The 25,305-nt window shown below is 37.1% G+C and overlaps 1 long non-coding RNA gene across 1 annotated transcript in view; it reads left to right on the plus strand.

Annotated features, from left to right (window-relative positions):
• Positions 1–24,661, plus strand: part of LOC136335106 (uncharacterized) — a 63,716-nt gene extending 39,055 nt beyond the window's left edge. Inside the window, exon 3 of the long non-coding RNA XR_010731268.1 lies at positions 22,036–24,661. This is a non-coding gene — a long non-coding RNA (uncharacterized lncRNA). The remainder of the gene's footprint in view (positions 1–22,035) is intronic.
• Positions 24,662–25,305: the final 644 nt, after the last annotated feature.

Consider the following 25,305-nt stretch of genomic DNA (forward strand, 5'->3'; position numbering starts at 1 on the left):
TCTTTTTGTATAAAACCATAGTTATCCTACATGTTTATACAGCTTATAGAAAAAATTATTATTTTCTTACTCATTTTGCTATGTTTCTACATAGCAGAATTAAGATTTAGCCTTATATATATAAAGTTTACATTTTTATTGTGGTGGTTTTTCTCTTTCATAGGTTCGTGTATAATCTTTTTGTTGAACAAGAGTAATCTGTGGGACAGAGTCATCAGACCACCTTTTTTTTGACTCTCTTGTCTTGACCTTCCTTTAAATCTAAAACATGAAGCTGGTTCTTCCCTTGTTCTTGGATGAAAACTGGGACAGACCTTACAACTTATCTGGTATCCCTTAGGTAATATAAAAGTTTAATAGTCACTAAATTTCACAAGTGGTCTCAATTTTGCAATGATTGTTTCCTGTTACCCATAACAATCAAATATTCAAACTTGATTTCAAGTTGATGCTTCTCCTGCTTAGCATTTTTATTCCTCCTTTCTCATTTTATGAATGTTTTAGGTCCTCTAGGGAGGGTGAAAATAGAAGAGTAGCTGGATTCTTTTTTGATTGGCATTTTCATCCTGGTCTCATTCTCTGTTGGGTTCAGCAGATGTTTAAAAGTAAGTTTGTTTTTTTGTAGGAGTGTCCCAGTAGAGCCTGAACTCTACGTTGATCAGGCATCCCCGAATTGACTTCCCGCACAGTGGAACCCTTCTGCTTAACAGCAAGGCTGGCTGCCTCTTCAAGACTATTTTTGAGGCAACCATGAGGATTCTACTTATCAGTGCTGAGACCAACGGCCACCAGAGGAAAGACACGATTGACACACAAGTTAGTTGCAAGAATCACCCAGGCAATTTATGACTCACAAATCCTATGGTATGTGTGGGTACAGCTTAATGGGTCCCCATTAGCATGCCCCTCTTGGCTGTCTTTGGTCAAGGTGGCATGGAGACAGTCCACGTTCAAGGATAGAGTCTGGACGACTGACTGCAGCTGGGACCTCCTTAGGTTAAGAATCCTTTTTGGCATACGCTTTCTAATAGGTTTTAATTTATGGAATTATCACATCAAGCAACTTTTGGGGAGTTCCTTGCAGGGAGCTTCTTTTTATGTTAATTTATATAAAAATTTTTTTATGTTTATCTACAGAATTGTCACATCAAGACAATTCTGAATCTAAGATTTTAGGGAGTTCCTCTCAGGGAGCTCTTTTTGTCTATGTGTAATTTCACACACACACTAACTGGGCCCTGCGTGGAAAGCATGATCTTGACTATCATATCTCTACACATTAGATTAGCTCTCACCCAGAAGGTGTAGCCTTATTCACTTGCCTTAATGGTTTTTAATATTATATACTAATTTATTTCTATATATCTTCTATATTTTTCTATATTTCTATATATTTAATTACTATAACATTATATTACTGTAACAAGTGCTAGGAATATCTCACCTAAGACATATTTCCTTACAGAGGACAATGCAGCTATTTGACACCTGGTTATTCCCTTCTTTCTCAGCCCATGTAATCCAGACATAACTCTAGGTTCTGTTTACTGTGATCTATTTGCCTTCCAGGTGCTTTTTTGAACAGGTCCTAAAATAACCGAAGGCTAGCTGGTTCTTTTCTTTGTTATTGAACAGAAATAGTTATACATTTTCTGGGAGTGCCAGTCATATGCAACTCAGAAGTAAAGTTCCCCCAATGGCAAGAGAACACATGTGAAGTCCTTTGAGTCACCTAGTTGAAATCGCTTTAACTGAGATGAAAGCTCATTTCCTTCCTCCTTGTGGAGAGTGAAATTCACAACGCAGCTTCAGTTCTCTTTAAAGAAGTGCTTTCTTCCTTATATTTCAATTCAAAATCTCTTTATATCCTTAATATGAATGGAATTGAGAGCAGTGAATATTTTTGTAAATCATGCTTATATTTTGTCAATGTAAGGAACATCCAAACTTATAAGGATTTTTTTATGAGTTTATTTGAGCCAAACTGACAATTGCCAAGGGGCAAAATTTCAATGGATTGGGAAAATACTCCAGAAAATGGCATTTTTACCACTTATTTTATACTTCAAAGTCAAAGGGGAAGATGTGAGGGGGTTGCATAAAATCCACTGGTGATAGATTAGAGAGGCAGGAGAAAGCAAAGCAGGGAAATCTTCGGCATTGCATAAACAGTAAAACAGACACATACTTCTTTTACAGAAGCATGTACGGGGTTGTTAACAGTTAATAATGATCATGATATCAATAACAATGAGGGGATTTGAGGGCTCTGCTTTAGTGTGGTGGCTGCTCCTTGAGGAGTCTGGAAAAGATTATTCTCGTAATTCAAAGGATGTTATTCTTACATTTCAAATGTATGTTATCAGGTATGTTATTGTAGATACCAAACATAATGTCTTTCCTAGAGCTAGCTAGGAGACAGTTTGAGTCAATTGGTTTGCCTGGAAGGCAGATTGGAGAGATGGTGTTTAACTGGGAAACTATATGGAGGGAGGACTAAATGCAGGTGGACTTCATAGTTGTTCAGTGTGGATAAGGCTTCTGGTGCCTCCCAGAAACATTTGTACTCTTCCATAATACAACACATTTGGTAATGTTGAAACAGGTAGAATAAAATGTTCCCCAAAATTGCTCCATCGAGTAGATCTCCACAGAGCAAATTACCTCACTGAGGTAAGCCCTGCCAGTACTACGGCAGTTATCAATAGGCAGTTATAAGAGAATGGTCCAGGAACTAACCTGACTTCTCCTAAGTTTCTTTTTTAGATCTAAAGCCAAGCCACAAATCACAGAGACAAACCCAATAAGCATCTTACTGAGTTCCTTCCTGGATCGCTTAATAAGTGCTGCACAATCCCGGAATGCTTTGCTTTGCTGACATACACCTGGACATCAGTGTTCATGTACCCACACATTGTGTTTCAAAACAGAAGAAGCCTGCTAAAATACTGCCAGGTTGGCTAACTCCAGCAACTTCTATGTCCTCAAGCCATAAAAATCCCTGAGCCCCACATCTGGTGCAGACCCTGGGACCTTATCTCAGGGTCTTGACCTCTGCATAGCCTCAATATATCTGTCTTGCTTTTATCAGTGTCCCTAGTCTAAATTCTTTTCTATCAGGAGGCAAGAACCTAAACTTGTTGGTAACATTATTATCTTTGGAACACTAAAATTTTAGATGATCATGTAAGTCAAGAAAATTTCTTTTCCAGTATTATATTTATTGAAGAAAAAATATAAACTTTCTAGATCTGATATACATTAATGATTATTATTGTATTGTATATCCAAATTTTTTAGTTGTATGAAATTTAAACATAACATCTTATATGTTCTTTAAGCACTAGAAAAAGGCTCAGTAATTCAAGAAAATACTTCATGAAAGTCAACTTAACAGTATTGCTTCACATGTGTTTGAAATTGTTCTAAACATGGCATATATTAGACTTTTAGAGCATTGTGGCAATTTCCCACGAATCTTGCTTTTGGAAAATTAGGAATTTCAGATCTAGAAATATTTCAAAACAAAGTAGTGGGCATTAAAAATACATTTTAAAAATTTGTTTGCATTGTAGGTTTTCTCTTGAATTGTTAATGAATTCTTATATAATCACAACATTGATAGTACTATTTGTTTTTTTCTCTCACTAGTATGAAATACAGCCTGGACAACAGGACTTTGTACTCATTCTTGCATTTCTAGCATCTTTATTTGTTTTTGAATAAATAATTTATAAAAGCCTTTTTGCAAGGATGAATTGTTTAGACTTTGATCTTATTGTCTTGTATATAGCCTCTGTCAGTGGCATAATTTGAGAATAAAATAAATGACTGACAATGACATCCTTAGAAACTCTAATGACATAAGTGTTGTGGACAGACTGACATGTACAAAAAGTCTGGTGAATGATGTAGGAGGTGTTTTATAATCTGAGGCTGACAAACAAAGCAGCATCAGTTCATCAAGCTGATGCAATATACAAGTGCTATTTAAATACAACCCCTTCCTTTTATTTATTTATTATTTATTTATTTTTTTACAGAGACAGAGAGAGAGAGTCAGAGGAATAGACAGGGACAGACAGACAGGAATGGAGACAGATGAGAAGCATCAATCATTAGTTTTTCATTGCGCGTTGCGACTTCTTAGTTGTTCATTGATTGCTTTCTCATATGTGCCTTGACCACGGGCCTTCAGCAGACTGAGTAACCCCTTGCTGGAGCCAGCGACCCTGGGTCCAAGCTGGTGAGCTTTTTGCTCAAGCCAGATGAGCCTGCGCTCAAGCTGGCGACCTCCGGGTCTTGAACCTGGGTCCTTCCACATCCCAGTCCAACGCTCTATCCACTGCGCCACTGCCTGGTCAGGCCAACTCCTTCCTTTTAAAGCAGGGGTCGGGAACCTATGGCTCACGAGCCAGATGTGGCTCTTTTGATGGCTGCATCTGGCTCGCAAATCTTTAATAAAAAAATAATAACATTAAAAATATAAAACATTCTCATGTATTACAATCCATTCATTTCCTACCACTCATGTTCATGGTTGCAGGTGGCTGGAGCCAATCACAGCTGTCCTCCAGGACAACACCAAATTTTTATTGGATAATGCGTAACATACACGGGTCGTTGTATGGCTCTCACGGAATTACATTTTAAAATATGTGGCATTCATGGCTCTCTCAGCCAAAACGGTTCCCAACCCCTGTTTTAAAGCATTGAAATATAGACACATGGAGTAAGAGAATTGGTGTGCTGAAATACAAACTGAATATGCTCAGAGGCATGGACTGACTGATCTATAGATATTTCTATGATATTAATGATACAAGTATTAAATGAAAGTATTTCCCAATGCACACTGTGAAATTTTCTCCTGTTTATGACCATTTCTCATGAAATGTTAAAACTGGTCAACTCTTTTCATCACTGTAACTTTTATGTGATTATAAGAAGATTCTTCTTCAGATAAATGTCTTACCTCAGCCATCATTCACTTTGAAAGTAAAATGTTTGTTTAAGTGTTATGAAATATATAATCTCTGACTCTCTTTTATTATACTGAGTTGGCTAAGCATGCACTAGTCAGAAAAGCATCAGGGCATCTGGGCATTGATTTTTGCTTTGCCCCTGAAGATAGCTTCACATAGTCCTCTTGTCTTCATCTAAAAAACTGAAAACATACATTTAGTGTAGTCTTTTTAACAATGCGAATTTATTACCTTTCTGAAAAAAAAACAGAAAATCATATACATTTCACTGTTTTATTCATTTATTATTGATATTTTAATTTTTAATGTCATCATGTTGAGTGTTCTTATCCTTGGAGTCAACTTATCACACCCTGATTAAAAAAAAGGCATTTTTAGAGAATCATGACCTGAATTATATTAACTGATTCAGTGAACAATAAAAATATTTCTAATTGATAAATGTTTGTGTAGTAGACAAGTATCCCGAACAAAACAATGAATTAAGAATAAAATCTTCTGTTAGCCACAGGGATTTTTATTTATTTATCTATTTATTTATTTAATTAATTAATTTTTCTGAAGTGAGAAGTGTGGAGGCAGAGACAGACTTCCTCATGTGCCCTGTGGGGATCCACCTGGCAAGCCCACCAGGGAGCGATGCTCTGCCCATCCGGGGCGTTGCTCCATTGTGGGGAGCCATTCTAGCACCTGAAGCAGAGACCACAGAGCCATCTTCAGCACCCAGGCCAACTCTGCTCCCATGAAGCCTTGCCTGCAGGAGGGGAAGAGAGAGACAGAGAGGAAGGAAAGGGTAAAGGGTGGAGAAGCATATGGACTCTTCTCCTGTGTGCCCTGGCTGGGAATTGAACCCAGGACTTCCACACACTGGGTGAATGCTCTACCACTGAGCCAACTGGCTAGGGCCTATTTTTTTAAATTTACAATTCTTTTCAAGGGAAAAGTTTGCAGTTCTTTACATACCATAAGAATTGGATTGTTTCCTATTTTTTTATTTTTTGAGAGAGAGAGAAAGAAGTGAGAGAGAGAGAGAGAGAGAGAGAGAGAGAGAGAGAGAAAGGAAGGCTGAGAGGTGAGGGAGGATGAGAAGCATCAATTCCTAGTTGCTTTCACTTGAGTTGTGCAATGAGCTTCTTATACATGCCTTGACAGGCCATGCCAGTGTCCCCTTGTTCAAACCAGTGACCTTGGGGCTCAAGTTGGTGATCTTCTGGGACCATGTAGACAATCCCAAGCTCAAACAAGTGACCCTGCACTAATGGCCTGAACTTAGAGCCAGCAACCTCAGGGTTCTGGGTTGATTGATGCTTTATGTACTGTACCACCATTAGTCAGGTTCCTTGTTTTGTTTTTTCTTTTGCTCATAAATTTACATCTCACACACTTTGCTTGTCCATTTTCCAAAAATGTATTCACTTATGTTGGTTACCATAGAAACCAGAAATGTTTCATTTGTATATAATTTGTTACACATATTCTCTCCCCATTCTTGCTTTTTAAAGTCAGTTAAATTGCTTCATGTGGCATTTTATGTAGAATAACCTTTATTTAAGTCTTTCATCAAACAAAGCTTCCTAACTTCAAATGTGTTACTTTATATCAACTAAATCATAATTTTGACTTGTGGATTTTGTCAAAAAATGGCTGACTGAATAAAACAAGCTGTTTTTCTATATAAAAGAGCACATATAATTTACAGTTGAAATTGAGTAAGAAAACCAAGACATCTGTAGAGTACTTTAGAACAGCTCTAAATGTTATTTGCTATACCAAAAAGAAAAGTTTTAAAATAATTTGCACATTCTATGGGTGAGTATTTTAGTAGGCATTATAATCAGCTATAAAGGAAGCAGTTACTGAGTAACTGTTGTGTGTCCAGCCTTGTGCTAGGTCAAGAGAATTTAAAGACTTGGAATACAGAGTTGTTGTCTTTAAGGTGTTTACAGATTAGTTTGAACACAGAGGCTGAAGGTAGAATTATAAGTATGGAAGATAAATTCTTTTAAGCCACGTTATTTGAGAATTGTATAAAATATGTTTTCATCTTATGTGCCATCTATACAACTATTAAACACACTAATGTGCCATCATTGTCCCTTCTATGAGGTTAGTCACACATCTTCTGTCCTCCCCACTATATTTTTATAATATATTTTTTCTGTGTCCATTTTGATTCCAGACTGTTTGCCATTGCTTTATAATTCTCCCAGTAATCCTAAGAGAGGGTAGCATACAGAACTAAAAGAGAATGTTTGGACTTGTCTCCAGGAAACCAGAATTTAGCATCATTTCTGCTACTAAAAGCTGTGATTCTGTGTGCCCTTGAGCAAGTCACTAACTTCACTTTATTTCATTGTTTAAATCAGTAAAGTCAGAGAGCAGAGAAGGATTCTTTAAACATCCTATGTCACTCTAGAAAACAAATTCTGATTCTGTTATCCTAAAAAGTTATTTTTAGGTACTATTGCATTCTACCCAGTCTATATATGAGGAATGTATTGGGATCCTATAAGTCCCTTGAAGTTATGCCAGGAGTGTCACTGGGCAGGAAGGCAGTGGACAGACCTCCTTGGCCTGAGTCACCTTGCCACTTCAGGAAGTTTAGGTGTGCAAAATGCCCATATTTTAGGAGCTGTTTTCCAATACAACAGGACTTCAGAGAAGCAGCCATATTTGGACCATTGGTGATGGTTTGCACTATCTGCCAAGGTAATTTGTGGTTTAATTAGACCAGGGGTCAGGAACCTATGGCTTGCGAGCCAGATGTGGCTCTTTTGATGGCTGCATCTGGCTTGCAGACAGATATTTAATAAAAAAATAATAATGTTAAAAATATAAAACATACTCATGTATTACAATCTATTCATTTCCTACCGCTCATGTTCATGGTTGTGTGTGGCTGGCGTCAATCACAGCTGTCCTCGGGGACAACACCAAATTTTTATTGGATAATGCGTAATGTACATGGGTCATTGTATGCTTTCATGGAATTACATTTTAAAATATGTGGCATTCATGGCTTTCTCAGCCAAAAAGTTTCCCGACCCCTGAATTAGACTATTGCTCCACCAAAGAGCCATTTTTATTTAGATTCATACATCAGCTTAAAGCCCATTTAAAGTTTCACACATATATACCATATATAATGTGAAAACATTCAGGTGTCTATAATATGTTTTCTCCAAAGCCCAGTTTAGCTTTCTGTAGATATATTCATTCTCTTAGCAGTTGTCAAATATTAGGGAGTTATTGGATTTATGGTAGGATTGCCTGTGTTTGTGCTTTCATTGTGAAAGTATGTTGTCTTCCAGTTTCAGTTTTATTATGAGCAACAAATAAAAGCATGGATGTGAATATATTTTGTAAACTGGAAAGTGTTATAGAAATATATAATGCTATTGTTCATGATAAATATTTTGGTGTTCTGCCCACCAGGGAACTATTATCATTATAATCAGGTGTGTTTTTACTTTAGGTAAAAGTGAGGTAGTAAATGATAACTCCTTCTTGCACACCTCTCTAACCGCTTTCACTAAATTGTTTCCATTTTCATCTGTAGCACAGATCCTCAGCCTCTTTTCTGAATGTGGCTACCGTATTTTTCATCTAACTTGGCCTCCTTCCCAGAGGGTTATTTTCTCTTTATGTCCTTCATACTGCTGGCCTGGAGATGAGGCCAGTGTCTTCCTTGTTACTCTTTGTTGCTTCAACAATCTTCATCTCTTCTTTAATCTTAACCACTTCTCCACACCCAAATCTATGTAGCCTTTGCCATTAAATGATACCACTCTTTAACAATAAAACATTATGTTTTTAAGCACTTTAAAATATTCACATATTTAATCATTATGCCATCTCTTAAGGTTGATGCTTTTATTATTGTTATTATCTCTATTTGACAAAGAAATTAACTGAAGTGCAGAGATTTGAAGTACTAGCCTAATATTGTAGAGTTTGTAATAGGCAGATCTAGGATTCACACCCTGGCAGTATGGCTTCCCTCTCCATGTTTTCTCTGTATTGCTTCTATCTATATTACCTTCAGTCCTGTTCCTTTCTATCCCCTACTCTGATTTATTTTCCTTCAAAGCACTTTTTACCACCTGAAATATTAAATATTTATTATCTGTTCACTGTCCGTCTCTTCTTACCAAAATTTCAGCTCCATCAAAGCAAAGACTGTTTTTTGTTCAGTGCTTACAAGTGCCTGGAATATAGTAGGTATTAAAAAAAAATACCTGGCAAATGAATGAATGAATGGATGGATGAACAAATGTTACATCATGTATTGGTCATATATGAACAACCTCTCAAATGGAGCTGGGATGCTGAAAACCAGGTTTGGTTTGGGACACTGGCTGGCTCTTAGAATATAGAAGTAAGGGCAGCAGAGGGAGCCTTCAAGGGTGGAGAGGGAGAGGAGACACACACCACTCTGGCTTTCTCTTCTCTTTTCGTCATCTCTTCAGCAAAACCTCTTCACTTTAGCAGTTCCATCCAATAGCCGCAGTTGATACCAGATTGCAGTTTTTAGAACCTTGGCAGAACCAACTGCATCATGATCACTCAGAGATTCAGTGCCAGTTGGGCAGTGCTACCTCCTCAGCAGTCTGAGGTCCCTCCTCTGAACACCTCAGTTTTAGTCCTCATCATTTCTTCCCTTTGCTCCCCTAGCTGTTGAGGGTAGTAGCTCTTCCTTGTGATAACTATCTCCATGATTTCTAGGCATTCCTTTTTGGCTTTTTAAAATTCTAATAAATGATTAATGTTTTTATTAGATTCTCTCTGTTTCAATAACTGATATAGTTTCTGTCTCCTGACTGTTTCCTGATCTAAAATTGGTATTCTCAGAAAATAGAACCTTGAAGCTGAGATTTGATGATTAGTCTGGTTGTAGTTCAGCTTAAATATAGTGCTGAGGTCTGTGAAAATGTATAATGGAATGTTAGTAATCCATGGTATGCAGTGTTATCAGGATTAATCAAATTTTCATCTGCCATTGCTGATTGTGTTGAAATGCCTAGTAAATAAGTGCATTAGTAGCTGCTGATAATTATGGCAGTAATAATGACTATAAGCATTGTGGTGTAGGGTGACTTCCTTTGAATGCAGGGGAGTACTAACAGAAGAAATTTAAACTCAGACGTTTAAACTCTCAGCCAAAGTCATTTTCGGAGAACCAGAGAGCTTCTTAATAGAATCTATTATTTTTTACAGTTTCATGAAAATCAGGCACAAAATTTAATTGCAGAATTACAAGGTAAATTGTAGTCTTGCCCAGTCTTCTAAGCAAAAAAGAATTCATTGGGAAGGAGTGAAATCTTGAGACTCTAAGTGGGAACATCTGAGTGGATTCATGTCAACGGATATTTCCATGAAAATCAATAACAATCAGGAGGGGAAAAAAATCATACTTTAAATGATTAATTACATAAAATGCAATATACTTTACTGTTCTTTCATAGAGAAATCTCTATAGTTTTGCCCAAATGTCACATTGTATCTGTCTAACAAGTCACTGGAAATGGGACTGTTTGAGTCTGTCACTGAAAAGTGGTGTTAGTGGATTGAATTGGTAGAAACCAATTACTAAAAGCTCTGTTGTCATTCATGGAGTCTGCTTGTCATTGGCAGCTGTCAGAGTCCTCCCTGCTTCATTCCCAACTACATGTTTAAAATTCCTAGTCTTGCTTCTGTTTTTTGTCTCCATCTTGTTTTATACCATCTTCTCATTCACTCTGAGTTGGAAGGGCGACAGTTTGCACCAACTGCTTCATGTGTTGATAAAGATTGAGACCCTAGTGATGAACTCTTCTATTGGAATAAATACATGGTAAGAAGTTGGAATGTTGAATTTATGGTAGTATCAACCCACAAGAGAAAACGTATTGTGTAGTAATTAAGTGAGTAGACTTTGGAATTGGAGTAGTTTTGAATCTTGGTTCAGCTACCTGCTAGCTGAGTAAATTTGGGCAAATTAACTAGACTGTCTGATTTATTCTTTCATCAGTAAAATATCAATAATATAGAAATGTTTACCTGAAACCTAAGCACTCTTATTGATCAATGTCACCCCTTTAAATGTAATTTTAAAAATAAAATTAAAAACATATATCAATAATAATTAATTCATAGAATTTTATGAACATTAAATAAAATAATGGGATAGTCAATGTATTTAGTTTCCTATTGCTTCTGTAACAAATTACCACAAACTTAGTGGCTTAAAACAACATAGATTTATACTCTTATAGTTCCAGATGTGAGAAATCAGAAGTGGGTCTTACTAGGCTGAAATGAAGTTGTCAGCAGGGTTGTGTTTCTTCTGGCAGCTCTAGGAGAGACTCCATTTCCTCACCTTTTCTAGCTTCTAGAGACCTTCCACAATTCCTTGGCTCATAGCTCCTTCCTCTACCTTCAAACTCAGCAGTGTAGCATCTTCATATCAAATCTGTCACTCTTCTGCCTCCATTTTTTCACTCATAAGGACCTTTGTAATTACATTTGAACCACCTGGATAACTCAGGGTCAACTGACAACCTTAATTTTATCTGCAACTTTAATTCCTTTGTTGTGTAAGCTAACATATTCACAGGTTCTGAGTGTTAGTATGTGGATATCTTTGGGAGACCATTATTCTGCATACCATACTCAAAAATTTTTTATTGAGAAAGTAATGCTTATGAATTGCTTAGCACCATACCTGGCACATGGTCAAACATTAATAGATTGTTTTCAGTGCCATCCATAGTTCTTTAAATATTTCTTTATTTGAAGTTAATAAGAATTACTATAATTTTTAGTATTATAAAATTATAATTAAAGATAATTTAAAAAGAAACACAAATGGTCTGCATGGTTTTAAGCAAGTGGTGGTTAGTGTAGGGAAAAAAAGGCATTGATTACCTACTGACTGTCAGTGTCTCCCATCTTGTCCTCTCTCTTTCTCCAAGTTTCATCAGAATTCTCTCTCATGGGAAGTATCCATGTCTTTTGAAATTTCTTCTTGTCAATCACCAAGTATGTAGTCATTCTTTAAAGTTCCATTAAGTGTTACAATATAATTGATATTTACCTGACTGAAAATAGAAGTTAAGTATTTACTTCATGATCATTCATAAAAATTGACAGTGTTGCTAATGCAACTCAATATTATTGAGGCTATGTGCTTACTGGGAAATTTGCTTTCTGACAAGAACATAAATTGGTTTGAAAATTATTTTTCCCCCATATCCTTTTTTGTTGTTGTTGTTGTTATATGTTAGAAACTCACATGCTGGTTTGATATTTTAATAATATGCATAAACACAGATTATTATTATTATTTAGCATGTTAATGTATTTTTAGATACTTTACTATGATAAAATTGAACCTTGACAAAATTGTAAAATAAGCAAAGTTTATTTTCAGCATCTTCCATCTTTTTTACTTGTGTCTCCTATTTCTTCCTTTTTAAAGATATTTAGAACCTACATGTTTTCTTCCTTCTGCCCACTTATCCGGGTTTATTCTGAAACACACACAGATACACACACACATACACAGAGACACACACCAAAATCTCATAAGCTTATTGTACAATTAAATCAATGTTTTTCTTCTCTGATTTGTTCCTGGAGAATATTTCTGAGCATTTTTCTCTTGGCATTTAAAAATTTTGTACATTAGATTGCATATTTGTAGAATAGCTTTACCTCTTTTTTTTTAATTGAGAGAAAGAGAGAGAGAAGGACAGACAGTAGGAAGGCAGAGAGATGAGAAGCATCAATTCTTCATTGCAACATCTTAGTTGTTCATTGATTGCTTTCTCATCTGTGCCTTGACCAGGGACTCCAACAGAGTGAATGACCCCTTGCTCAAGCCAGCAACCTTTGGGCTCAAGCCAGCGCCGGTGACCTCGGAGGTTTCAAACCTGGATTCTCAGCATCTCAGCCTGATGCTCTATCCACTGCACAACCATCTGGTCAGGCTAGCTTTGGCTCTTATTAAAAAAACTTTCAGAGGCAGACTTGGGGGAAGCTCTATATATTTACAATCCATAAATATACACATAGAACTAGCCTCCTCCCTCCCTTCAGGTATGTGTACATTTTCTGATTTAAACAATCTTAGTCAAATCCCCCTTTCAGAAATTTAGAAATTTATTATTTGTAATGTACTTTTTTTTTTCTTTGTATTTTTTTTCTGAAGCTGGAAACGAGGAGAGACAGTCAGACAGACTCCCGCATGCGCCCAACCGGGATCCACCCGGCACGCCCACCAGGGGCGAAGCTCTGCCCACCAGGGGGCGATGCTCTGCCCCTCTGGGGCGTCGCTCTGCCGGGACCAGAGCCACTCTAGCGCCTGGGGCAGAGGCCAAGGAGCCATCCCCAGCGCCCGGGCCATCTTTGCTCCAATGGAGCCTTGGCTGCGAGAGGGGAAGAGAGAGACAGAGAGGAAGGAGGGGGGGTGGAGAAGCAAATGGGTGCTTCTCCTATGTGCCCTGGCCGGGAATCGAACCCGGGTCCCCCCGCACGCCAGGCCGACGCTCTACCCCTGAGCCAACCGGCCAGGGCCAGAAATTTATTATTTGATGCAACATCAGTATTTAGTTTGTATTGATATACTTGATTTCAGTTAATATATCCTTGGAATCTCTGCTATAAGTTGACCTTCTTTTACATTAATCTCTGTTAATCGATTTGGTATTCTATATAAAACTGCCTTTGGAAAGAATTATTTTTGCATAGCTCTTTTAAAACAACAGAATGCAAAACTGAAGTGTAGTTGTAGAGCTATTCGTTTGTATGACTGAAGCAGAAAACTTACATTTAGAGTTGAGGTGAGGATGCTTTCCAGTATTCTCAATGTATCATCAAATTTTCCCTTGAGCCCCTGGGCTTCATGCTTAAAAAGATCTAGCCGTGCACTGAATGCAATATAGCATAACAGCACCTTGAAATTCAGGAGAATAGGGCTCCCATTCCCTCCACCTGCCTTTATTGCTGATGGTGGTTTTTAATGTGACTCCTGGTGCCAAGTAGTTAGGAACAATATTATCGTCAGAGAGCAGTGCTTGGGTTTTAATGCCTTGTAATGCTAGAGCTGACAAGTCATACTTTTAGAATGAATCTCCAGAGTCATGTGCTATGCTCCATTTGAGTGTGCAGTAGCTTCTTTAGTCCACAGAGAGCTTTGACCTCAGCAATAGCTGAACATGTCCAATACAAGGAGTTAATTGTTTAGCTGAGTTAGAACTTTAGTTTCTTATTCATTCAATCCCTTAAAGAAAGATTATTTTAGAAGTCTTCATTTCATAAGGATATATATTTTTATCTCAACTTCTTTAAGCATGCTTTTGTGTGCATATTAGGTCATAAATTTCAGGGATAGCAGATGTGGGGATTTTTTAACCTGCTTGACACCATGGGGCTATTTAAAGCAAGCAAGTTCTGAAGCTCATCACTTGTGAGGTGCTGTTATTGTGGACAAAATAGTCAAGAAACACTTGCATTTTGAGGTCAGATGCAGACCATAGCTATACCATAGATCCCACAGTCTGAGAGCAAAAAATCTGGTTCAAGCCAGGTCTCCTTTCACCTTCTTTTCAAATGCTCACTTTTGTAGGATGGAGAGGCAGGCAGGTGGGTTTATTCTGGAAAGGGTAGCAATATTTCATAAATAGAGCTTAACTCATTCTCTTTTTATAGAAACTTATGGTGGATATATTTATGGAAATGGTCGGCAGTCATCCATGATCTATAGTCAGAGTGGTTAGAAGGGTTACGGATATCTTTTTAAAGTTCTTTCTCAGCAAGTTCATAATTTGTTCCTGGAGAATATTTCTGAGCATTTTTCTCTTGGCATTTAAAAACTTCATTCTTTTTTTAATAAAGAATTTTAATAGACTTTCAAGTTGCTGAATATCCATTTTCAATAGCTTTTCCTGCTTGAGCATTTCTGCCTCTGTATAATTAGAACATTTCAAAGTAGAACTTGTATTTTTTTCATATTTCTGTCAAAATAATAATTTATATAAAGTTAAATAAAAAGTTTTAAAAGTACTGACAGACTAAATAAATTTTTTTAAAGAGTTCATTCAAATTGCTATACATGGAACAATTAATTCTTTAAGCAGATTTATATATCATTTGTCTAAGAAGAAACTGTAGTTAGGAGGGCCCCCTAAAAGTTACTCACACAGGTATGAAAATTCTCATTAAGAAAATTTGACTAACTCTTATGTTCTCTAGAGCTGAAGAGATAATATTTTAGATTTAGAGATGATCTGGAGGAGTAATTTAATATTTTATTATATTTTATTTTGTCTTTTGTTTTTAATGTTTTTAAAAAATATTTTATTTATTTATTTTTTTGTGACAAAGACACAGAGAGAGACAGAGAGGGACAGACAGGGATAGACAGACAGGAAGGGAGAGAAATGAGAAGCATCAATTCTTCGTTGTGGCACCTTAGTTGTTCATTGATTGCTTTCTCATATCTGCCTTGACCTGGGGGCTACAGTAAACTGAGTGACCCCTTGCTCAAGCCAGCAACCTTAGTTTCAAGCTGGTGAGCTGTGCTCGAACCAGATGAGCCTGTGCTCAAGCTGGTGACCTCAGGGTTTCGAACCTGGGTCCTCTGTGTCCCAGTCTGATGCTCTATCCATTGCACCACCTACTGATCAGGCTCATATTTGGTTTTAAATCTACATATAGAATTTTGTTTTGTTCTCTTCACAGTTAATTGCCTCAGGAGAAGAGGAAAGAATACCAAATGTTTAGTCTGTATATGGATTATAAGTCTTTAGATTAAAAAAAAGGAATGTTGGTGATGTCAGAGAAATGGTGCTGTAAGGAGTGATACTGATAAATCTCCCCCAAAATTCAGCAAGATCTTCAACTAGAGACAGAAAAATCTATCTGTGGAGCCTCCAGAATTTCCATACTAAACACGAAGGTATGATCGAGCAAAAAATTGACTAAATATATAATCAACCCTGAAGGAAATAAGGAGGAAAAACATTCCACCTTCCTCACTAACCTAAATAAGGGCTGCTTTCACTGGGAACTGAGAGTATAGGAACTAAGGTGGGCATAGGGTGTGAATAGAACCAGGCTGCAGCACAAACATTCGAACCAGGCTGTGGCACGGACATCCAAGCTGAGGAAAAACTGTGCTTGTGGCAACCCAGTCAACACAAGCTAATGCACCAAATCTAGACAAAGAAAGGCAAGTGAGGCAGCCATCCGCCCCGATCTCCTGGTTGGCGAGCGCAGACAGTGGGCAAGAGATTCCTCCTAGAGCCCCAGGAGTGGGCACATGTGTTACTGGACAGAGGGGCAGAGTCAGAGGCCTTTGTGTGGGCCAAAACAGGAGTCTTGGAGTTGCCCCTGCACCCTGAAAAGCGGCGCATGGGGAGTGAGCAGGAGAGAAATTCCCTATGCTCAAACTTCTCCGTGTGGGCAGGGCACCTCACCCGGAGTGAGAGGGGGCCAGCCTGATATCCTGGTTGGCGAGCATGAATAGTGGGCAAGAGATTACTCCGGGAGCGGATGCCCATGTTCCCGGACAGCACTTATTGACCTTAAAACAAAAACTGACAAAAATACACTCATACTTGGAGACCTCAATACTCTGCTGATGGCTGTAGATCGATCATCCAAACAGAGAATCAATAAAGATATATTGGCCTTAAACAAAACACTAGAGCACCTGGATATGATAGACATCTACAGGATATTTCATCCCAAAGTGACAGAATATACATTTTTCTCCAGTGTATATGGATCATTCTCAAGAATTGACCTTATGTTGGGCCACAAAAATAACATCAGCAAATTCATAAAAATCAAAGTTGTACCAAGCATATTTTTTGATCATAAAGCCTTGAAACTAGAATTCAACTGCAAAAAAGAGGAAAAAACCCCCACAAAAATGGAAACTAAACAACATACTTTAAAAAAATGAATGGGTCAAAGAAGAAATAAGCGCAGAGATCAAAAGATATATACAGACAAATGAAAATGACAATACGACATATCAGAATCTCTGGGATTTAGCAAAAGCAGTGATAAGAGGGAAGTTCATATCACTTCAGGCCTATATGAACAAACAGGAGAGAGCCCAAGTGAACCACTTAACTTCACACCTTAAGGAACTGGAAAAAGAAGAACAAAGACAACCCAAAACCACCTGAAGAAAGGAAATAATAAAAATCAAAGCAGAAATAAATGAAATAGAGAACAGAAAAACTATAGAAAAAATTAATAGAACAAGGAGCTGGTTCTTTGAAAAGATCAACAAATTGACAAACCCTTGGCAAGACTCACCAAGGAAAAAAGAGAAAGGACTCATATAAACAAAATCCAAAATGAAAGAGGAGAAATCACCACAGATACCATAGATATACAAAGAATTATAGTAGAACACTATGAAAAACTTTGGTTTGGAAACAACCAAAAAGCCCTTCAATAGAAGACTGGATAAAGAAGATGTGGCACATATACACTATGGAATATTACTCAGCCATAAGAAAAAAAAAAAAAGAAATGACATCGGATCATTTATAACAAAATGTTGGGATCTTAATAACATTATACGGAGTAAAATAAGTAAATCAGAAAAAAAACAAGTACTGCATTATTCCATACGTAGATGGGACATAAAAACAAGAATAAGAGACATTGACAAGAGTGTGGTGGTTATGGGGGGAGGGAGGGAGAGGAAAAGTGGGAGGGAGAGGGGCACAAAGAAAACTAGATAGAAGGTGACGGAGGACGATCTGATTTTGGGTGATGGGTATGCAACATAATTGATCAACAAGATAATCTGGACATGTTTTCTTTGAACCTAAGTTCCCTGATTTATTGATGTCACCCTAGTAAAATTATTTTTTTTAATTTTTTTTTTAATTTTTCTGAAGCTGGAAATGGGGAGAGACAGCCAGACAGACTCCCGCATGCGCCCGACCGGGATCCACCCGGCACGCCCACCAGGGGCGACACTCTGCCCACCAGGGGGCGATGCTCTGCCCCTCCGGGGCATCGCTCTGTTGTGACCAGAGCCACTCTAGCGCCTGGGGCAGTGGCCAAGGAGCCATCCCCAGCGCCCGGGCCATCTTTGCTCCAATGGAGCCTCGGCTGCGGGAGGGGAAGAGAGAGACAGAGAGGAAGGAGAGGGGGAGGGGTGGAGAAGCAGATGGGCGCTTCTCCTGTGTGCCCTGGCCGGGAATTGAACCCGGGACTTCTGCACGCCAGGCCGACGCTCTACCACTGAGCCAACCGGCCAGGGCCACCCTAGTAAAATTAATTTTAAAAAAAGGATGATTGAGGTTAGAGAAAAAAAAATAAAAGAGGAATGCAAAATTTTATATTGACCAGTAATTGTTTTCTTCAAGAATGTGTAATTCTTTGTGTTAAAGAAAATTTTTTTTACTGAATAGAAAAAGTACATTTAATTTTTAAAATAAAAATTTAATTCTTATTAAATTTAATTCTTATTCTGATTTAGTAACTTTTTGGGTTGGACCAAGGAGCAGAAGCCACTTGTGGTAAAGAAATGACTTCTATAAGAAGTGGTACCTTGGTAACAGGACAGGACTTCTGGTTGTACATCCTTCTTTTTTCACAAAACACATATCTTCCATAAAAGAGACTAATCCAGAACCTAGTAGTAGCTAAGCTGTGACGCCAAATGAATTACTACTCTTTTTCCCATTGCTATATTTTATCCATCTGGAAGGAGAATTCCTGGACCATTATATTAGAACTCGGGATGGGAATATGGAAGACGGTTGTTGTCACTATGACCGTCCCTCTAATTCCTATAATGTAGCCTATTAAGAGCTTGATTGGTCATATAACCAATAAAATATCCAATTTGATTTTTCCCATGTAAGTGAATTAAAAAGAATCAGGATAAGCTGATTTCTCAACTCATATTTCTTTAGCTAAACTTGTGTTTAACCTGAAACAAACTTCCATTTTCTAAATATTTACAGAAAGAAGTGTTTCAGTAACTGTTCTTTCTTTTTAGTGAGAGAGACATTGAGACAGAGACAGAGACAGAGAGAGAGAAAGATGTGAAGCATCAACTCTAAGTTATGTCACTTTAGTTGTTCATTGATTGCTTCTCATATGTGCCTTGATTAGGGGGGAGGTGCTCCAGCCAAGCCAGTGACCCCTTGCTCAAGTCAGTGACATTGGGCTTGAAGCCAGTGACCATGGGATCATGTTGAAAATCCCTATCTCAAGCCAGCGACCCTGCGCTCAAGGTAGTGAGCCTGTGCTCAGGCCGGATGAGCCGTGTTTAAGCCAGCAACCTTGGAGTTTCGAACCCGAGTCCTCAAGATCCTAGGTCAACTATGTATCCACTTTGCCATCACCAGTCAGGTAGTAACTATACATTTTTATTATCAACGATTTATAATTTAAACCACATACTGTATATTGAGGTCAAAGTTTATGATATGATAACATCCTCAAGTCCTTAAATTTATATGTATCAGTCCTCAGAAGGAAGTGCTTAATTTGGGTAATTTAAGGGCAGTTTATTAAGGGGACTATTGATAAAAGCCTGGGCAGAGTGAGTGAGGGGATCATAAAAAATAGTATAATACCTTGCTATCACTAGGCTGAAAGGGGCAGGGAACGTGTCTTAGTGATAAGAGAGAAATGGAGATTACCTGATTGTAACCATTCTTATTTTTCTGATAAAAAATGTAAATATTGTTTATTTCAAAACATTGAGAAATACCATATAGAAAAGAGTAAGTAAACATCTGAAATTACTTCATCTCTCTACTAATATATAGCCAATAAATATACTATTCTAATTTTTCTATAACCATTTTATATATGTAAAGAAATACATAATGTGTAATATATAACATTTATATTGTAAGGCTCATAATTCCCATTTTAATCCTGCTTTTCCTCACACTTAATACTTTGTCATTACATATTTTTTATTAATGTGATTTTTAATAATGAGATTATTTCAAAATAAAGATATATTATTTGTACTTTTCTTGTTATAAGTGATATCTAATTGTTTAGCATGACAATAAACATCCCTTTTCATATCCTTGCTAAAGCTTTTGGAAAGTTGTTTACTTTTAACTATCTGGTTTCTTATTACCTGCTACATGTAACCTCACCCCTCTATTGAAAATGCTTTAGCTAAATTCACCAATGGCATACATTTTGACAAATGCAGTGGAAGAGGTAACTTTAACCCGACTAGATCCATCAGCATCATTTGACACCAGTTACCACACCTTCTTAAAACATTTTCTTCTTGTAGTTTCTATGACAACACGAATTCCTGGTTTTCTGATATTAGCTGTTCATTTTCAGTCATATTTTGTTATCCCCTATCCCTCTATGTGATGTTTAAATGTTTGATAACTGAGTGGGCTCAGTCTTGGCCCTCTTTTCTTATTCCTTTAGACCCTCTTCCTGAGTGATATATCTAACCTCATGGCTTTTAATACCATGTATAGCCAGTGATTCTCAAATTTATATCTCCGCTTATGAGCACTCTTTTGAACTCTGGACCTGATATTCAACTAAACTACTTAACATCTCTTGAAGGTGTATCACAGGCATCTCAAAATTAACAGATCCAAAATTAAACTCTAGATTTTGCCCTCAGCAACTACTCCTAATTTCTTTTTTCTTTTCTCCATCTCAACAAATGCTCCATTCATTTACCCAGTTGCCAAAAAAACAATACTTAAGAGTCATTCTTAGTACATTCTCTCTTTTTCACCTTATACCCAATCTATCACCAGACATACTGATGCCAGCTCCAATAAGCATTTACATTCTTCCCTCTTTTCTCCATCTACACTGCCATGAACCTAATATTCTTTTGCAGTTATTTTATTTCAACTTCTGTTTCTCTACCTGACTTTTAAATGCTTGTTAATTTTGGGCTTTGTCTTGGCATTCTTTTCTTGTCAGTCCTCTAGGTGATTTTTATAATTTCTTTCTTACCTCTCTGGTAAGCAATTCTTTTTTTTTTTTTTTTTTTTTGTATTTTTCTGAAGCTGGAAACGGGGAGGCAGTCAGACAGACTCCCGCATGCGCCCAACTGGGATCCACCCGGCACGCCCACCAGGGGGCGATGCCCTGCCCATCTGGAGCATCGCTCTGTTGCGACCAGAGCCACTCTAGCGCCTGGGGCAGTGGCCAAGGAGCTATCCCCAGTGCCCAGGCCATCTTTGCTCCAACGGAGCCTCGGCTGCGGGAGGGGAAGAGAGAGACAGAGAGGAAGGAGAGGGGGAGGGGTGGAGAAGCCGATGGGTGCGTCTCCTGTGTGCCCTGGCCGGGAATTGAACCCAGGACTTCCACATGCCAGGCCGACACTCTACCACTGAGCCAACTGGCCAGGGCAGGTAAACAATTCTTTAAGATGACCCCAAAGTTACCTGCTCACTGGCCTATACTATATACCAGGTAAAATCTCTTTCCCTTGTGTCTGAGTGAGACCTCTGAATATCATGGGATAGTCTGTAGTGACTATAGGATAGTTGATTAGGTTATGTTATATTGAATATGATAAAAGTGATGTGATCATTAGTAATGTTTGTGGTAATTGTGCATTATATGAGATTCTGTTGTAGCAAATGGAAAAGAGATTATCCTACTGGCTTTGCAAAATTAAATTGCTATGTTGTGAAAAGGCCACATGGCTAGGACTTGAAGGCAGCCCCTAGGAGCTGAGAGCTGACAGGCAGCAAAATTTGACTGACAGGCAGAAAAAAAAATTAGAACTTCAGATTACAACCACAAGGAATTAAATTCTATCAATACTCAGCAAACTTGGCAGAAGATCCTGAGTATCAGATGTGATTTTATTCCAGGCCAGTATTGATTTATGTGGGATCCATCGGTCAGATACAGATCAGAAGATACAGCTAAACTGCATGTTTGACTCCTGACTCACAGAAATTGTAAGAGCAAATTGGTATTGTTTTAAGCTTCTCGATTTATGGTAATTTTTTATATAGCAAAGGGACTAATATACCTCCTCCCCCCCCTTTTTTTTTTTTGTATTTTTCAGAAGCTGGAAACGGGGAGAGACAGTCAGACAGACTCCTGCATGCACCTGACCGGGATCCACCCGGCACGCCCACCGGGGCGAGGCTCTGCCCACCAGGGGGCGATGCTCTGCCCCTCCAGGGCGTCGCTCTGTTGCGACCAGAGCCACTCTAGTGCCTGGGGCAGAGGCCAAGGAGCCATCCCCAGCGCCCGGGCCATCTCTGCTCCAATGGAGCCTCGGCTGCAGGAGGGGAAGAGAGAGACAGAGAAGAAGGAGAGGGGGAGGGATGGAGAAGCCGATGGGTGCCTCTCCTGTGTGCCCTGGCCGTGAATCGAACCCGGGACCCCTGCACGCCAGGCCGACGCTCTACCACTGAGCCAACCGGCCAGGGCCCTCCTCCCTTCTTGTTTCCACAATTATGCTAAACACAGAGAACAGAAAGAACTTAAAGCTTTGCAATACCTTTATATAGCAATTAAAACAAATAACAATTCTTTATTTTCTAGTTTTATTGACATAAAATTGACAATATATAGTGTATAATATATATAAAGTATACAATGATATTATTTGGTATATGTCTACATTGTGAAAGTATTCTCATAATTAAGGTAATTAACATTTCCATCACCACACTTAGTTACTTTTTAAAAATGTTGGTGAGTATCCTTAAAAATCGATTATCATAGCAAATTTTAATTATATAATGTGGTATTATCAGCTATAGCCACTATGTTATACTTTATATTTTTTATTATTAAATTTCTAAAATATATTGATTTTAGGAAGAAGGAAGAGGAAGGATAGAGTGAGAGAAAGAGAGAGAAACATTGATTTGTTGTTCTACTTATTTATGCATTCATCAGTTGATTCTTGCGTGTGCCCTGACTGGGGATTGAACCCACAACGTTGGTGTATCTGGAAGATATTCTAACTCACTGAGATACCCAGCTGGACACCATGCTATATTTTAGATCTTCAGATTTTATTTATCTTTTAACTGAGAGTTTGTACCCTTTTACCAACCACTCCCCATTTACCCCACCCTCCAGCCCTTAGCATGTGAATCTGAATTTGACTTTCTTTTTGGTTCTACATATATGTGATAATAAGCAGTATTTGTTTATTTATCTGACTGGTTTATTTCACTTAGCATTATGCACTCCAGGCTTATTCATGTTGTCAAATGGCAGGATTTTCTTCTTTACAAAGGCTGAAAAATATACATATATAGATAATATAAATATACATATTATACAAATGTACATAATATGTATACACATAAAATCAACCATATATACATAATATATACATATATACATAATATGCATATGTTGATATATATATGTATGTACACATACATACACACCTACATAAAAACAATCATTTTTTTTATCCATTAGCTCATTGAGAAACAGTCTTCATATCCTGGCTATTGTGAATAATGCTGAAATAAACATGAAAATGCTGGAATCTCTTCAAGATAGTGATTTTATCTCCTTTGGATATAGAACCAAAAGTGGAATTTCTGAATCATATGCTAGCTCTATTTTTGATTTCTTGAGGAACCTCAATACTATTTTTATTGTGGTTGTATCAGTTTACATTCCCAACAACAGTGAACAAGAGTTCCCTTTCTCCATGTTCTCAGCAGCATTTGTTATCTCTTATTTTTCTTTTTCTTTTTTTTGATAATTAGAATGCCCTTTTTTTTTCAATTAGGTTATTTGTTTTTCACTACCGAGTTCTATGAGTTATTTATATAATTTGGATTTTAATTCCTTATCTGGTAATTGGTTTGCAAATACTTTCTCCCAACTCACAGGTTGCCTTTTCATTTTGTTGCTAGTTTGGTTTTGCTGTGCAGAAGCTTTTTAATTAGATGTAGTTCCACTTATTTTATTTTATTTTTTTCCTTTACTTTGGTATCAAATCCAAAAAATGATTGCTAAACTAATGTCAAGGACTTCACTCCCCATGTTTTCTTCTAAAAGTTTTATGATTACATGCTTTATATTCACCATTAATTCATTTCAAGTTAATTTTTGTGAGGGCATTTTTATACAGTGGGTGTCCCATTTCATTCATTTGCATGTAAATATTCAGTTTTCTCAACAACATTTATTGAAGATACTATATTTTCCCTATTCTGTATTCTTTGTGCCTTTGTCAAAAATTAATTGATTGTATATGTGTGAACTTATTATGGGCTCTGTCTTCTGTTCCATTGATTTGTGTATCTGTTTTTATGCCCCTATACATTTTGATTGCTATAGCCTTGTAGTATGATTTGAAATCAGAAAGTGTGATGCCTCAATCTTTGTACTTTCTCAAGGTTGCATTTGCTACTCAGAGTTTTTGTGGTTCCATATGAATTTTACAACTGCTTTTTTTCTATTTCTGTGAAAAATACTATTAAAATTTTGAGAGAGATTGTATCAAATATATAGATGGTTTTGAGTACTCTGGGCTCTTTAACAATATTAATTCTTAAAATCTATGAACATGAAATATCATTTCATTTACTGGTGTTTTCTTTGATTTATTTCATCATTGTTGTCTTATAGTTTTCAATATAAAGATCTTTTACCTTTTTTGTTAAAATTATTTCTAAGTATTTTATTATTGTTTTGGTATTTTAAATAGGATTGCCTTCTTAATTTATTTCTCTGTTAGTTAATTGTTAATGTATAAAAATGCAACTAATTTTTGTATGATGATTTTGTATTCTGCAACTTTACTGAATTTATTAGTTCAATAGTTTTTTTGGTATAGGCTTTAGAATTTTCTAAATAAAATATTATGTCACTTGAAAAAAAAAACAGGTTTGTTTCTTCCTATTTGATTTGAATGCCATCTGTTTCTTTTTCTTACCTAATTGTTTTGGCTAGTACCTCTAGTACTATGTTCAAGAGAATTGGTGAGAATGGGTATCCTGGTATTTTCCTGATATTAGAAAACCAGCTTCAGCTTTTCACTATTAGGCATGATTTAACTGTAGGCTTGTCATATATGGCTTTAATAATGTTAAGGTACTTTTCATGTAGACCTAATTATTTGAGTTTTTAATTAAAAGAAATATTTGATTTTGCCAAATTCTTTTCTGCATCTCTTAAGATAATCATATTATTTATCATTTTGTTAATGTAATACAGTGGTTCTCAAACTTTTTGAAGTAGGGGCACATTTAAAATCCTACAAATAATTGTAGGCACACTATATACAAATTTCTGAGAAATATATTATAATTAAGTCAAATATTAAAGAAAAAAATAAAGTCCAAGCATGCTT

This window comes from Saccopteryx bilineata, chromosome 4 (genome assembly GCF_036850765.1).
Source record: "Saccopteryx bilineata isolate mSacBil1 chromosome 4, mSacBil1_pri_phased_curated, whole genome shotgun sequence".
Taxonomy (NCBI): Eukaryota; Metazoa; Chordata; class Mammalia; order Chiroptera; family Emballonuridae; genus Saccopteryx; species Saccopteryx bilineata.